The sequence below is a fragment of the Lasioglossum baleicum genome, chromosome 16 (genome assembly GCF_051020765.1).
Source record: "Lasioglossum baleicum chromosome 16, iyLasBale1, whole genome shotgun sequence".
Lineage (NCBI taxonomy): Eukaryota > Metazoa > Arthropoda > Insecta > Hymenoptera > Halictidae > Lasioglossum > Lasioglossum baleicum.
In genome coordinates this window covers 7811387-7827920 of record NC_134944.1, presented here as the reverse complement: position 1 = coordinate 7827920, position 16534 = coordinate 7811387, and the positions used below count along the sequence as shown (strand labels likewise).

Below are 16534 nucleotides of genomic sequence, written 5' to 3'. Positions count from 1 at the left end.
AACAAAAAGGAAGAGAAAGAGAGAGAGAGATTCTCGTCGGGCAGATCGTTTTCCATCCCCCTCGTAGCGTTTTGATTTCAATCGCAATCAGTCCGCGGATCCGTTCTCCTCCTTTTTCTCGTCTCGTCGACGAGATAGAGAGCCGTGGACAAAAAGCCCCGCTGGAAAGGAGAACCGGAAGCTCGGGAAGAGAGGAAGGAAGAAGCAGAGTGGAAAGAGGAAGGAGGGACTTTAATTTCTCGCGTTCCCGCTCGGCCTTTTCCGCGTGAATTTTCATTCCATTTCGCGCGACCACCTACTCGTTATTTCATTTCGTTCCGCGAACCAGGACTAGATCCGACCGGTACAACGTCGCCAGAACAACCCTCTCCTCTCCGCGGGTTTTTATTTAATTCCCCGAGAAACGCGGACGCCGAACACCTTCGCGAAAATTTTTCCGCGTCGGCGCGCATCGCTCCTTCCGCCGTAATTGTGCCGTATCGCTTAATTGCACCTGTTCGCCGACGGTGTCTGCATCCCCCGCGACCACTATTAGATTGTGCAATCATTCCGCGGCACCGCGCTCTCGGGACTCGACCGAGGCCTCACGAAATTCGACATTTTACGGTTCCGGGCAAACAATCTCGAAGACGAATTGTCTTGGGACGATAGAGAGGAAGGAAGTCTTCATTCTCGAAGGAAGACGAAAAATATTTTCAAATAGAGTACTTCATCGCTGGTCAAATGAATTTGACTGAAATGAAGTTAAATTTCGTGTTTCATTACAAACAAAAGTATTTTATTAACAAAAGTATTCATTATAAAAGTAATTGAAGTATTTTATTAGAGATGAACGTATTTTATTAAGGGTAATAAAAGTCTGTTTTTAAAGGTAATGATAGTATTTTATTAAAGGTAATGAAGGTATTTTATTAAAGGTAATAAAAGTATTTTATTGAAAATAGAAGTATTTTATTAATAGGTAATAAAAGTATTTTATTAAAAGAAAATAAAAGTATTTTATTAAAAAGAAATAAAAGAATTTTATTAAAAGGTAATAAAAGTACATAATTAAAAATGTATTAAAAATAATAAAGACAGGGTAAATTCCATGCTGGATTTGCAAAGCAACGTATACTTCGTACACTGTGTACATTTTGTATGAGACCTCGTGGAAAGCCGCCGCCATTTCCGAGGTGCCCGCAAGACGCATCCGAGAGTTGCGCGCCGCGCCGTTTCAATTGAAAATGCACGAGCGAGTTGATTGCGATCCCGCCGAATGGTTTATGCTGCGCCGTTGCAATTCCCAGCTCTATGCGAACGCGTTGGCCAGGGTTTAGGCTAGTGGCCTGTGCGGGGTGAGAGGACGCCTGCATGTTCGTTTTCACGTGGCCGCTTCGCCGACGGAAGGCAATATGTGTTCCCGGCAACCGCATGCACCGGAGTGCAGGAGTGCATCGCCGGTGCACGCAGACGCGGCTCGAAACTGTCTAGAACCTCCTCGAAAGCTCGCGAACTCGTCGCTTCCTCTCGCCTAGAAATTCGCCACGATATTCCCGTGGTATTCTCCGAATCAAATATGACGTAACTTGGTCCTTATTTTTGCCTGTAAAACAACCTCAGGAAATCGTACAGCGTTTTTTAAGACCTCGTTGTAAAGGGGAGGCTTCGGTCTTCAAACCTGTGGAAGATTCGTTCGCGACAGAAATTTTTCAATGCTTTTACACAAGTTTCAATTCATAGCATTTTTTAGGTAAATAGTACCCCAGTTTCTCGCCCTCCACATTCTGTAAAAATGTCTTACAGGGAAATTAATAATAATTTGCGAAAGTAGAATCTTCAAGCTTTAAAATAAGCCCAAGTTTATTGTCGCACGATTCTTTTTCGCGAAATTACGACAGGTTAAATATTGTCAAATTCGGTACACGTGGGGAAACGAAGACACTAAATTCGCAATTTTTAGAAAAATGTTTGATGAACTTTGAACTGTTGTAATTTCGTTTTAAAAAATCGCACATCAATGTTTAAGGTCTCGTTGTAAAGGGGAGGCTTCGGTCTTCAAATCTGTGAAAAATTCGTTGGCGACAAAAATTTTTCAATGTTTCTACAGAGGTTTCAAAATTTTCGACCAAAAACGTGTCCTCAATATTCACCTTCTACATCATGCACAAATATTCTGGGGAAAAAACGAACGGTGGTATGCGAAAGTAGAATGTACAAGCTTCAAAATGAGTCGAGAGTTCATCGCTGTACGATTGTTTTTTACATTTTTACGGTTTTAATTACATTTTTGCACGGTTTTTCGAGGAACGTATGGTGTTAAAAAAGTAGAAACCCTCATTGTTCTTTGTTACCAACCCGCGTGGTCGGTGGTGTGGACCACGTTGAAGGGTGGCCCGGTTACCGCTTGCCCGATCGGTAAACGCGGATCGCGGTTGATACGTGTGTACCCGTCGTCCATGGTGCCGGTAATCCGGCGTACACTGTACCCGCTCGCGACCGCTTTCGCGCATTCGACCGGCTGATCGCCGGCTAATCCCTTGATCGCATTACAGCGTCGGATAAATCCGCGGACTTCCGGCGGATCGATCGATCGATCGATCGAATCGCACGCCGACCCGTGACGGCAACCGGCGTCTCCAACAGGTAATCTGGGTAGTGGGGATCGATGGGGATGATACAAGCTTCCATATAACTTAAATACACAAATACAGTGAACCACAAAAAACTATTTGAACGCATCTTAAAACAGAATAACTTTTTATTAGAATAATATTAAATTTTTAATTTATTATAGAATAACTTCAATTAGAAGAATTGAATTTGCAATTGCTAAGAATTATACAGGAGAAAGTAAAAGTGGCACCATTTATAACTTTTTTTACCAGAGCCAGTAATGAAAATTTAAAATATGCGTTTCGTAGATCTATGTTAGTTCGTACACATGCTGAAAATTTCATCGAAATCGGTTGACGCAGAAGAAAACGACGCGCATCGAAACATGTAGGAATCTGTGGATTTTATGCAGAAATTGACCAAAACTTACGAAAAAAACTTTGAATTTTACCGCTCGTAACTCTCGGGTATGTCAACCGATTTTGTTGAAATTTTCAGCATGTGTATAACTAACATAGATCTACAAAACACATATTTTAAATTTTCATTACGGTCCCAAATAAAGTTTTAGAAAATGCTTTTATTATTTTCGCACGTAACCTTGTAAATTGTAATTTTTGTAAAATCTTTTTCATCATTGTGATAGCATTTCTTGATCGAAACGTGTTCTAAGAGTTGCATTCTAAAATCGGACGTTTCATACGCAACAACCTAATAGCTTGTTCCTCTGTGCCATCGTCTCGATAGTGGAATTGGTAGCCGCGAGCCGCGACGCTCGTTCCATTTATTTTTCGGGCAGTGCGAGCGGCCGCGAAGGTTTACGCGCGCAGGTTCGCGATTCCACGGCGTTGGCAGGGGGGGTTGTCGGTACAAAAGCATCGGTGGGGGGTTGTCGGGGATATTTTCCATAGCGTGCACATTCGTTATTCGACCGGTCGATGCCGGGTAATTGAATACGCGGCTTTTATACGTGACCGAGGGTGGTGTACGCCACCGGTTCTCTCCGCTCGACGAAGAATGGGGACAGCAGGGGTTTACGGGGGTTGGAGAGGGGTCGACGAAGGAGACGAGAAAGCTAGGTGTTGATGGGAGCGAAGCTAGAGAAAGAGAGGAGAGAGGAAGAAGGGATGAGAGAGAGAGAGAGAGAGAGAGAGAGGAAGGGTTGGGGACTGGGCTACACTCTCTCGATGTGTTCCGCTGTTCCGGGGTTTTATAGCGGCGGTCGGAATTAATGAGGGGCCGTGTTTTCACGGCGGCCGAGTGCCGGGGTGCAGATTTCATTTTACTATTTACCCCGGGGAATTTATTCGGCGACGACCGACCGGCTACCTCGTCGCTCTTGCTATTCCGCTGTTGCTGTTACTGCTACGCTGTTGCTGCTTTTGATACCCGGCTGCGGTACAGCGGTACTACTAAAAAGAAACGAGAATGAAGTGGTCCACGCGACAACGACGCCAACCGACACCGTTCGATCCGAGATGTACCGATATCTTTCTCCTGGAATCGGTTCAACGTTCCCATCTCCACCCCTACAGGCGAATCGACCACCCTCCGTGCTTGTTTGAGCAGCCGGACTGGGTTCCAGTCAATCTTTGTTTGAATTCGTTCGGGCCGAAAGGGCCTAGCAGACTAAGATTGGTCCAGCGGCTGCCCCACCCACAATTTTTATTGATATTATGTGGAAAACAATGGTTTTAGGTTAGTTTTAGGCTGAAAGATAACCCCCTAAAATTTTAAGTCGCTAACCCTTCGTATAAGGATGATATGAGGGTAAATACCCTTAACTGTATCATTTTTTTTTCTCGGTTGTTAATTAAGATATTCGGATTAAAAAAAAAACCGAAAATACTCGAACTTACCTCCTTCATATCATACATTTTTTTCACCGTCGTGTTCAAATTATTAAGGGTGGAAAAAAATCATTTAATTTTTTAGGGGTGGGTATTGCAAGCAACCCATCGAGTGACACCACTTCCAAAAATTCGAGAACAATGTTCTGTTGCTTATCCAATTTGTTACGTACAATTTAAAGCAGTGGACGTATTTAGAAAATTTAAGGACATCAACGTATTAGTTTCAGTTCAATAAAATAATTAAAACAAGAAAGAACTTTCTATGCAACCTCTGTGTCTTGGAATCGACGTATCAATAAATAATCAGTAAATATCATAATTCATCAAGATAATGTATTTTCTTGTACTAATACAATGATATATGTACTTAATCACACAGTGATACATATGGTGTACAAAATACACCGCGCGAGTACTTAAGTGAAAATTCAGGGCGCGCGGGTAGTTAAAGGTTAAACAATATTTGTTTCGACAAATTCAGTGTGACAACAGTTCCCAGCTCAACCCTATGAGTAAATATTAAAAAATAGAACGGTAATAATTAGACAGTGGGTCTTTATGCAATATAAAAATGTTTTACATGAAACAGAAATTTGCTTTTTCTCTTAATACGTTTAATAGGTTAAAAATAGTATAACAGTACGTTTAATTTATTCCACTTCGTTTGCTGTTTTATATTAGACCTACTGATTGTTGTCATAAATGCATGAAATTCATCATCTAATAATTTTACTAGATTGGTTAAATATTTTCATTGTAGTCATAAATTCATGAAATTCGCCATCTAATAATTTTACTCTAGATTGGTTAAATATTTTCATTGTTGTCATAAATGCATGAAATTCACCATCTAATAATTTTACTAGATTGGTTAAATATTTTCATTGTTGTCATAAATGCATGAAATTCACCATCTAATAATTTTACTCTAGATTGGTTAAATATTTTCATTGTTGTCATAAATGCATGAAATTCACCATCTAATAATTTTACTCTAGATTGGTTAAATATTTTCATTGTTGTCATAAATCCACGAAAATCGCTATCTAATAATTTTACTAAATTGGTTAAATATTTTCATTGTTGTCATAAATGCATGAAATTCACCATCTAATAATTTTACTCTAGATTGGTTAAATATTTTCATTGTTGTCATAAATGCACGAAAATCGCCATGTAATAATTTTACTAAATTGGTTAAATATTTTCATTGTTGTCATAAATGCATGAAATTCACCATCTAATAATTTTACTAGATTGGTTAAATATTTTCATTGTTGTCATAAATGCATGAAATTCGCCATCTAATAATTTTACTAGTTTGGTTAAATATTTTCATTGTTGTCATAAATGCATGAAATTCACCATCTAATAATTTTACTAGATTGGTTAAATATTTTCAGAGCTTCCGCCGTGTTATATTTGTTTCACTGGTTTTTACAATAAATGTGTAAAATCCGCACCGCAGTAATAATAAATGAAGGTTTCCGAAGGATTCGCAGAAGGAACGGTAGAAATTTTCGTTGGGATAACCGAGCTGGTTCGAGAAGAGAGTCGTAGCTCTGCGTAGCTCGTGGCACCCTTACGAGTCCCTTGACATTTTGCCAAGCACCCCCATTGAATCACCATATAAACGACTCGGGGGCCCCGCGAGTTCAACCCCTGGCCTGATCCGCCCCGACCTCAAATATACGTTTCATTTTAGTACGGTCGTAGCCGTGGCACTCTGCAGTCATCATGGGCGTCGAAATTCCGCCCCTGTATATGGGGGCCATGGCGAGCGTTCGAGGCTTGTCGGACTTGGCGATTCCGATCGCGTAAAACGCCGTATAAAACGGGCTGCGATCGAAACAATAGAAAACAAGGGTCTCGAGAACAAGCCTCCCCTTTTATTCCAAACTGTTGCTTCGAAAACTGGCGGGTCCGAAGAATTATTTCGACACTAAATTTCCGCTAATCTCAGTAAAAATACTTTTTCATAGACAAATTATTTTATGAATCCCTTCGTGGACTTCCACTTGAAATTACAACGTCCTAATTCGCGCTACTGTTCGAAATTTGGAAGAATAAAAATTGAGGGAAACTTGGGCAGACAGAGTCTCGAAAGTATGAGAAATTGGAAATATTTATCAGCTTCGACAATCTCAGTAAAAATACTTTTTCATGGACAAATTATTTTATGAATCCCTTCGTGGACTTCCACTTCAAATTACAACGTCGTAATTCGCGCTACTGTTCGAAATTTGGAGGAATAAAAATTGGGGAAACTTGGTCAGAGAGACAGTGCCGAAGGTATGAGAACGTCCGACGATTGCATCCGCGGGCCAACGGTCGGATTACGACGGCGAATAAATAAGAAATACGCGGATGGAGGACGGGAAGGGATGGAAAATCGAAACGGCGACGCCAATGCGGCTCGATCTGCTCACCCTCGTTGGTGGCGACGATCGAAGGGTGCCTCTGGGATTTCGCTTCGACGCTGGGTTCGTTCGTAAGGTGCTTCGGCATTTCCATATTAATTCGTTAGATCGTGGAACGTGACGGGAATCCACGATTTAATAACGTTTTGCCCGCGGTTCGCCGAAGCTCGCGACTATCACGACCTCGGTGGCATCCCCGAACAATCCGGGTGCCGACTATGGTAAGAGGGAAAAATGCAAATTTTACGCCGGCGAGGTGCGAATGTTCGCCGCCGAACGATTTCCCGGATAACGATTCCAAGAGTGCTTCGAGACAATTTATATTCTATTGACCTTGAACGACCTTTAGAATAGCTGGTTGTATTCGTCTTGGAACTATCGGAATGTAAATAGAAAATCTTTTTAATACATCATTGTATTCATCTTGAATCTATCGGAATGTAAATAGAGAAATCATACCGTTCCATTTTTAAAAAACAGAGTTCACCCTGAGAGACATTCAATGACCTCCATAATTGGTCATTGCATTCATCTTGAAACTATTAAAATGTTGATAAAAAACCATACTCTGTTCCATTAAAAAAAAAATAGTTGACCCTGAGTGATATTGGATGACCTCTATAATTGGTCATAGCATTCATCTCGTAACTATCAGAATATAAAAAATCATACGCACTGTTCCATTAGAAAAAAAAGTAACAGTTGACCCTGAATTACCTTCATAATAGAGGTCCTTGTATTCATCTTGTAACTATCAGAACATAGATAAAAAATCATATGTACTGTTCCATTAAATTAAAATAACAGTTGACCCTGACTGACCTTGAATGACGTCCATAATAGGACACTGCATTCGTCTTGAAACTATCCGAATCTAAAGAATGTAAACCATAGCACTCCATTTTAAAAAACGGAGTTGACCTACGTATCTCCTTCACGCATCCCCCTATAAAAAAATTACTAACACCAGGTTATAGGAGTTATTCTTCGATCCCAAGTAAGTTTGTTTTATCCCTTTGCACCCAAAGCTATTTTCACTAGAAAATTAAAACATTTCCTTCGATTCAGAATATTTCCATCCCTATGATTTTTGAAATTCTGTGTATATGGAATTGGTGTGATTTAACAATAGTTTGAATAATGCCACAGTAATTTTTCGTGGCGCCTCAGAGTCGCCATTGGAGTGCTGAGGGTTGGAATACTTGAAAAATTAGAATTTGGGGTATAATGGGTTAAGGAGAAAATTTGGTGGTCGGTTCGGGCCGCAGAGTTTCGCGGCGGGGGTGGTATCGGAAGCGGGGTCGGTTTTGCGGGCGATCGGTGGAATGGCAGTGTGCACCGTTGGCAGCGCAGACGCGGTGCACAGTGTGGTCGCGAACAATCACCGTTGAACGGTTGGCTCGGTTGTCCATGTTCCCCGTTGCATCCCCTCTGGTCGACAACCACTCATCGCCACCCCGTCCCCCATATTTTTCTGCCGCGAGGTGGGCGCGTGTAAATTGCAGCCTCTACAAAGGGTTGCCACACGCAGTTAGATCAACATCTGTCGCACGCTCGGCCACTGCTATAGCCGTGTATAACAGCACACGCTATAGCTCTGCGATGATGCTGTCTCTCTCGAATCGATTCGCCTGGGTGTCCCGTTTGAATCGAGGCCGAAAGGATCGGACGACAGTGTCACCGTAGAACCGAGATTGTTCCTCTGTTAGCGATCGCCGCTGTCACCCCGTGTGTCCAAGCAAATAAAACTGCGGGACACGCGTCCTTTTATTCGGGCCGCGGTCAAATCCTATTGGGAAGTCGAACAATTGATTCGGCCGATCGGCTTCGCGTTTACCTCGACTCTAACCGCTGTGTTCCCACCCCCTCTATATCGATAACCCGTCGCACCCCCGCTAGCCAAACAAACGGCTCAACCGCCACCCTTCCTCTTCCCAAGCCTTTTTCCACCGCCCCTGATATTGTTCTCAGTTTTAGATATTACTCTCTCGTTTTCCTTGCGATTTCATTCCTGCGAAACGAGATCGCTAGTTAGCTGCTAGTAGAATAGGCATGTTACCATCAGACGTTACCATTCAGCCAGATTTTCGCTGAACGAGGGTACATCATTGCACCCTTCCGACACATTTTTTCACGTACAGCAGTAGACATTTAACAATTTCTTCCTGTCTACAACGATTTTAATAAAGTCGATATAATATATCGACGTACCTAAAGTCACACATACGTGACCACTACAATTTTATTTAACACCAGGTTCACGAGATCTGCCAAAGTGTGACGAGTTATAATATTTATTATCCACGGTTGTCGAGATTGTAAAATCCACGAGGAATTGTTCGACAAATTTATTCATTTGGGTGTGTATTATTTAAGAAATGGCTAGAACCATTTTATACACGATTGTACATGTTTTATACATAGGTTGTATACATATTTGTATACATTTTATACATATGTGTATACATTTTAAACATTTGTATACATAATTGTATATGTTGTATACATATTTGTGTGTATACATGATTGTATATGTTGTATACATGATTGTATATGTTGTATACATGATTGTATATGTTGTATACATGATTGTATACGTTTTATACATGATTGGATACGTTTTATACATGATTGGATACGTTGTATACATATTTGTATACATTTTATATATGTTTGTATACATTTTAAACATATTTTTTTATACATAATTGTATATGTTGTATACATATTTGTATACATAATTGTATATGTTGTATACATGATCGTATATGTTGTATACATGATCGTATATGTTGTATACATGATTGTATACGTTTTATACATATTTGTATACATTTTATATATGTTTGTATACATTTTAAACATATTTGTATACATAACCGTATATGTTGTATACATGATCGGATACGTTGTATACATGATTGGATATGTTGTATACATGATTGGATACGTTTTATACATAGTTGTGTACATTTCATACATATTTGTGCACACAATATACATAAAACTATGTGCCACATAAGAATAGAAAAGCCAGAGAGCACTTGGGACCGCAGAAGGGCGAAAGAGAATGGCGCGAATGATCAATTCCTCGGTACGGTTCGCGTAATCGATCGTGTTCGAGCTCGTTGCGAGAGCGTGCGGTGCGTGACAACGGTGTGGTCGGGGGCGTAAATAAAATATCAGTAGAAAAATGTGTAGGACGGTTTTGCGAGCGGGCAACAGGCCGGGCAAACACGCGTAAGCCGCGCGCATGAATTATCGCGGGGGCGTGCACCATAGTCGTTTTAATTCGGCTCGATTTCCCGCGGACGGCGTCGGGGTCGCGACCCTTTTCCAATTTGCCGGCGGCAGTCCTTCCGGCATTGATTTTTCACGCGAAACTCGACTTCCCGTGGACCCGACGCCCGACGCCTGTCCCGAACGGTTAGGCGAACTCGTGGGGATTAACCCTTGGCAAACTCTGCTCGCTTTTGTGACCGCCTGTGACACCGGGGCAGTGTTCGACACGTTGTACCGACATTTCGACCGAGGTCGTGATTGTTAGCAATAATTTTGTTGGAGTAATATCCGGATATGTGGACGAGATGTGCATGAATGTATTCGTCGCGTTTTCCTGATTGAAACGAGCCCAAACACGGCATATTTCGGAGCATGTTTGCTCGTTCGCCTAATCAGTTCGCATAATCTCACTAAATCGTGAATCGCGCAAATGTGCTCTGAATGGTGTCGTGTTTGGGCTCGTTTGAATCGGAAAAATGCGACGAATGATAATACGTAAACAACATTCAATTTTATTATAGTGATGACCTGATATGTGAACAAGATGTGCATGAATGTATCCGCCGCGTTTTTCTGATTAAAACGAGCCCAAACACGGCACACTTCGGACCATTTTTGCTCGTTCGCCTAATCAGTTCGCATAATCTCATTAAATCGTGAATCGCGCAAATCTGCTCCGAATGGTGTCGTGTTTGGGCTCGTTTGAATCGGAAAACTGCGAGGAATAAGTTGCTGAAAGCTTCATACAAAAATTTCGAAGATGACAGGATCCGCCATGAGGGTGCATGAAAAATCCGATGGTTTCCCCGATTAGAAGGCAGTCGATCGCATATCCAGTCGACCTCTTTGATCTCTGTTTCCTCGGAATGGGAACGCATAATTTGCTCCGGTATGGCGTCGATAACCACGGAAAGAAGAGACAGAGAGGGGGGGGGGGGGTGGGGAGAAAGAGAAAAATGATGGCGTGTCGCTCGATCCGCCGACAGGCATTAATTATTTCCTACGATCGCGGCGGAATATAAATTGCAGTTTTTAATCCGGCGCGAACGGGACGATACGGCAATAACTCCGGGACGGTGTCTGGCTAATTACAAATTGCCTCGCGCCGATATTTCCCGGCTTCCCGCGCGACTTGACGCTTCGTCGTCGTCGTTGCAGCAAACTGCGGCAAGCTTGCAGCGGGAAAGCTTGCATTATTCGCGCTCGTAGCTTCTCCGACTTCGCGATTACGTCCTCTCTCTCTCCCCCCACCCCTCTATTTTTCTCTCTCTTATTCCGTTGGCTCGACAACGCGCGTGCAGAGAGTGCACGCGCTTCTCTTCTCGCTCGATCGGCAAGAGGAAAACGCGGCCCTTTGATCTTCAAAAGCTCTTTGCCAAGCTCGATACGAATCTCGGATTCCGCGGGGAGAAACCAGATGAAAAGAGTAAGCGGTTCGGAAGAACTTTCGAGCACGCGATCTCTATCGGCAAGACGTCGGACCAACCCCATTTTACGCCACTCTTACACCGCCCTCTTTTTCTTTCCTTCTGATGCTACCTACCCTCTACTCGTTTTCTCGATTCGGAAAATCAAGCGTCACAGACGCGACGACATCCGGGCGATCCTTTGTCTGCCATCGGCAAACTCGATTTGAAATAAGTGCCCAGCTCTTTATGCGACGAAGTCTCCCGGTTCGACGAAGATTGCTCCCAAACGAGGGATTACCACCCCCCCCCCCCCCCCGATAGCCGATCGCAAATTTCATTAGTTTTGCACGTTTCCTTCGACCCCCTGCACTACGACTTATTTTATGCTGTGATTAATTTGTCTCGCAAGGAAATATTAAAAAATGGCGGCATCAAATTGAACCAGGAGGTATTTAGAATTAAGGATTACCACCCCCCGAACGCCGATCGCAAATTTCATTAGTTCTGCACGTTTTCTTCGAACCCCTGCACCACGACTTATTTTATGCAGTGATTAAAATTTGCGTGTAATTTTGAATCTCCATTTTTCTCGCAAGAAGATATTAAGAAATAGCGTGATTAAAATCGAACCTCCCGAGATGAACAATTTTTCTTCACCCTCAAACTAGAAGGCATTATTTAGAATATAGTGCAGAGTTTTTCACAATCGTTTATAAATGTCAGTTTGAATTTGTCCCGGTGTCCAGACGAACGCTAGAATCTTCTGCGCAAAGATCCCGGCGGAAGAATGATCGAAATAATGATTATTCAACTGTTTTAACCGAGGAACGCCGGTGCCTGGTCTGGGACAACATCCGAGTCTGGTGCTGCGCGTGTGCGAGTCAGCTCTCCGGTTGAAACGAGAATATAACCGTGGCAGAGAGAGAGAGAGAGAGAGAGAGGGTAGAATACCCGATGGCTCAGTGGGCTCGGTGATTCCGAGGATGGTTTTCACCCTCCATTCAATTCCTCGTCAGCGGAGCGCACACACCTTTGCTTCCTCTCGACCGACACGCGATTACCTCCCTCCGTGTCGCGTCTCTTTCTCTCCCACCCTCTGTCATCCCCATTCCTCTATCTTCCTCCCTCCGAGCAGGGGAGGAGACAGAGAAAACCACCGTCACCGTTTCCACCCTCTCGAAACGCACGACTTCGGCACCCGATGTCTTTTCATCCGTATTCCCGGCGCTCCTTTCTCCGCCGTCATCTTAATAACCTCTCTTTTTGTTTCCCGACCCTCCAGTCTGTCCTCCCCCCACGCCGAGGCAAGAACAAATAGGGGCGGAGAGCCAGCGACGGTATCGCCGGAACACAATCGCGATTCGAAATAAATTCCGCGCGTGGAGATCGCGTTCCCGGTATCTCGTCGCGTTCTCATCCCTCGCGCGAGCCGATTTTTTCGCTGGTGCACCCTCGCAAATTAAATGTTCGGTAACTTGTTGGACACGAAAAAATTTCAGAGTGTATCGGGTTGGCACGATAGTAGTTTCGGTATTTTAAGGTGAATGAATAAATGAAACCCAAGTTTGTTATTCAATATGTTGGCTTTATGAAAATAGCTCCAATAACTTTATTAAGCTTTATTAAAATATCTGATCGATTAAAGAAATTTCTATTTCACCTTAACATACCAAAATTACTTACTTGCCAACCCAATACATATTTTGTTTAATGTCGTAGCAATTTTTGCCTTGGAACGATCGCTGAGGGTTGATAAGTTGACGTTCTCAACTTCATTGATTGTGACGAAAGCATAAAACCCGCAGTCGTCTATCGATCCCACGCAATTACATAAGTCACGAGGGGGTGGGTTCGACATTTTCACTCGTGCTCGTTAAACAGAAATTTGTGCAAGCCCTAAAATCAATTCAGAAATGACAAACAAATCGCAGAACCTACCCTTACCGAGCTGATTCGACTCTGTAGCTTGAGGCACGGCTCCCCAGCGATTTTCTCCACCGAATCGAAAAGTCGGTGGTCAACGTGTCATCCCCGTTAAGGGTTGCCTAGGTTCCCCCCCGAAACACAGATTGTCCCCCGTTGAACAATCGAAGAGAGCCCTCGTGCTCGTCGCAAGCGCGAGAAGGTGCGTTGACGACGACGAGTCTCTCTCTCTCTCTTATTCTCTTTCTGGTGATCGACGAAGGGCTGTGTTCGAGGGATGAGGTGGAAGGGATGGTGAAGGGATGGCGACATTCGCCAACGCGAACGACCAAGCAAGGGAGGGTTGACTCGACGTCGGAAGCACAAGGATTCCACCAGCGAGTGGAAAGGGTGCAACCGGGGGTGGTGTTAAGCGGCTTACAGTCTGTTACCATGGTAACGCCACACCACTAAGACAGGAAGAGCCTGAATCCAGACCGCCACAGTCCCCGTGACCCCCTCCACCGACCCCCGCGATAGGGGGTGGATAGCTGCTCCTGCATCCCCGTGGAAGAACGAGGGAGAGAAGCCAGCGAGCGAGCGATACCGGAGAGCGAGGCAACCACGACTAAAGAGGGAAGGATTACGCCACTAACTCTGTTTTTACACTAAAGTGTTTTCACCGAGCTCGTCCTCCTGTATATACGTTCTACGTAGTATATACAGGGTGTCCCAAACCACCAGGACCCAGCTAGGGGATGATTCTGCTAAAGAAAATATTCAGCCGACAGTTTCCCAGTCCCTGTATCGCCGAAAAATATCTTTGACAAAAATGAACGACGCATGATTAAAGTAGAAGCCTCAGGCTTCAAAATGAGTCCAATTATATTGTTGTACTATTTTTTATAACGATACTATAATTATTCAAACATCGTCAAACATTTCCTAACAATTGGAAATTTAGTCTCTTCATTTCCCCAACTGTTACAAGACGTACAAATTTGTTATGGACGAATTAGTGATAGTTCGTGAAAGTAGAGGCTTCGAGCTTTAAAATAAGCTCAAATTTATGTCCGTATGATTTTTTTTCTAGAGATTGGAAATTTTCAAACATCGTCAGAATATTTTTATGAGACAAGTTTGACGATATTCAACCTGTTGTCATTTCGTGAATAACAATCGTATAGCCATAAACTTGGACTCATTTTAAACCTCGAAAACTGTACTTTCGCAGGCCATTATTTATTTTAGGAATTTTGCAAAACATGCTCTCGCTTTGTGACGTTGAATGGGACACCTCGTGCGTGAAGATTGCTTCGTAACGCGTGACGAAAACGGGACGCCCGTTAAATTCCGCGTCCGAAACTAACAAGGGGTGCTAACCACCTGGCCCCCTTCAATTTTGGAACTTAGGGGAGCACTCTACAGCCACCGAGCTATTGTGTCGTGACTGGAGCCTGAAAAATTCAATTCGGAACTGGGAATTTGAATCGGTCTAGAAACGCCTGTCAATCCTCTCCAACCCCCTGCAAAATTTCAACAAAATTGTCGAATGTGTAGAACGCCACGAGCCTCGATCAACAAAGACGACATAATAATTTCGCTATACACCGGCGCAGGGGCTTAGACAGGGGGTTAACGAGCGTCGACCTTGCTACCCCTCCACTGTCTGCTGGCAAAAAATCCCGACGAGTTTTTCGGGAAAAATTTCATCGACCACCCACGTCGTTTCCTCCCCGAGTGGCAAACTTTCGAGTAGGCCACGGTTCCCACGGGCCAAATGAAGTTTGTTCGAAATTTTGCCACCGGGGGTGGGAAATCGGGATTCGTTAATGCCGAAAATACTGCTGGATTTTTTCAGTCCCTTGCGGTAATTACTAGACCGGATCTATGTGAAAATTAAAATTGTTCCAAGTCTAACAAACATAAATGCAGAAAATCAATTTCATCCCCCGAGCGAGAAAAAACTTCCAGCTGCCTCAGCGATCGCAAAACGAAAAATCAGAAGTGTCAAACGATCCCGGAGGAGTTAGCGAATCTTTGTGAAAAATCTATAAGGCGAGGGGTGGCAGAAAAAATTCCAGAAAGTCGGCACTGCTGCTCCGGAGTACGAATGTTCCCACCGAATTCTCGGGCGTCGTAAATTCTCCTAGCAATATGCACGCATTACGCCCGCCGTCGAGATTCTCGCCTTCCGAATCTACAGGGTGTGTCTTCTAGAAACGGTGCACCGTAAAAATGGGGTTCGAAACCACCCTCGGAACGCCAACCAGTCAAGTATTCATTATACACCGCGAGAGGAAATTTTCGAGTACTTTTCAACCCTCTATCCATACCTTGAAGAGAAAAGCAATTTCTGCCAAATCGGAAACTGCAAAAATTTTGAAAAAATTCCAATGATTTTCTGGCATTGGGATCTGCCACCTCTAATTTTTCCAGATTTTTAACTCGAAGATTCCGCGCGTGAAAAATCAAAATCGACGAGCCTACTGCTACCGCTACCAGTACATACAGGGAGGGGTGGAAATCGATTTGTATCTACGCTATTCTCGACTGGAAAATTTCGAAAAAATTCTAGTAGGTTTCTGGCATTGGGGTGTACAATCCGTGATTTTTCCAGATTTTTAACTCGAAGATTCCGTGCGTGGAAGGAATTTTTTCGCGGAGAGTCGCAAAGCTTTTTATATAACCGGAAGCGCGGGGATGGTCCGGTGAAATCCCGAGCCGAGCTTCTAAGCGATTCGATAAGACGGAGATCGTCGTTACCGTGTTCGATAACAGCCCCGTTCTCGTTTTATCGGGTGCTCGTTGACGCGCAACACCGGAGACCGAAAGGAGGACGAAGGAAACGGGGGGTGGGAAAGAAGGTGGGAAGCGAGAGAGCCAACCTCAAGGATCGTGGCTGCTGACCTTTTACTTAACCCTTCGCGAACCGTCGGATGAACAGATTCCCTGGAAAATGTTTATTTTATTGTGAAATCGCTTCGTCGAATTTTTCTCCCCTCCATCATCCCCCGAAGATGCGAGTTTTTTCACAAGAGTTATTGTACCGGTATGAATTCTCCTCGGCACG

The 16534-nt window shown here is 43.5% G+C and overlaps 1 protein-coding gene across 2 annotated transcripts in view; it reads left to right on the top strand.

Moving 5' to 3' along the window:
• Nucleotides 1-16534, top strand: part of Px (MAP7 domain-containg protein plexus) — a 99396-nt gene that overhangs the window by 62243 nt on the left and 20619 nt on the right. The window lies entirely within an intron of this gene.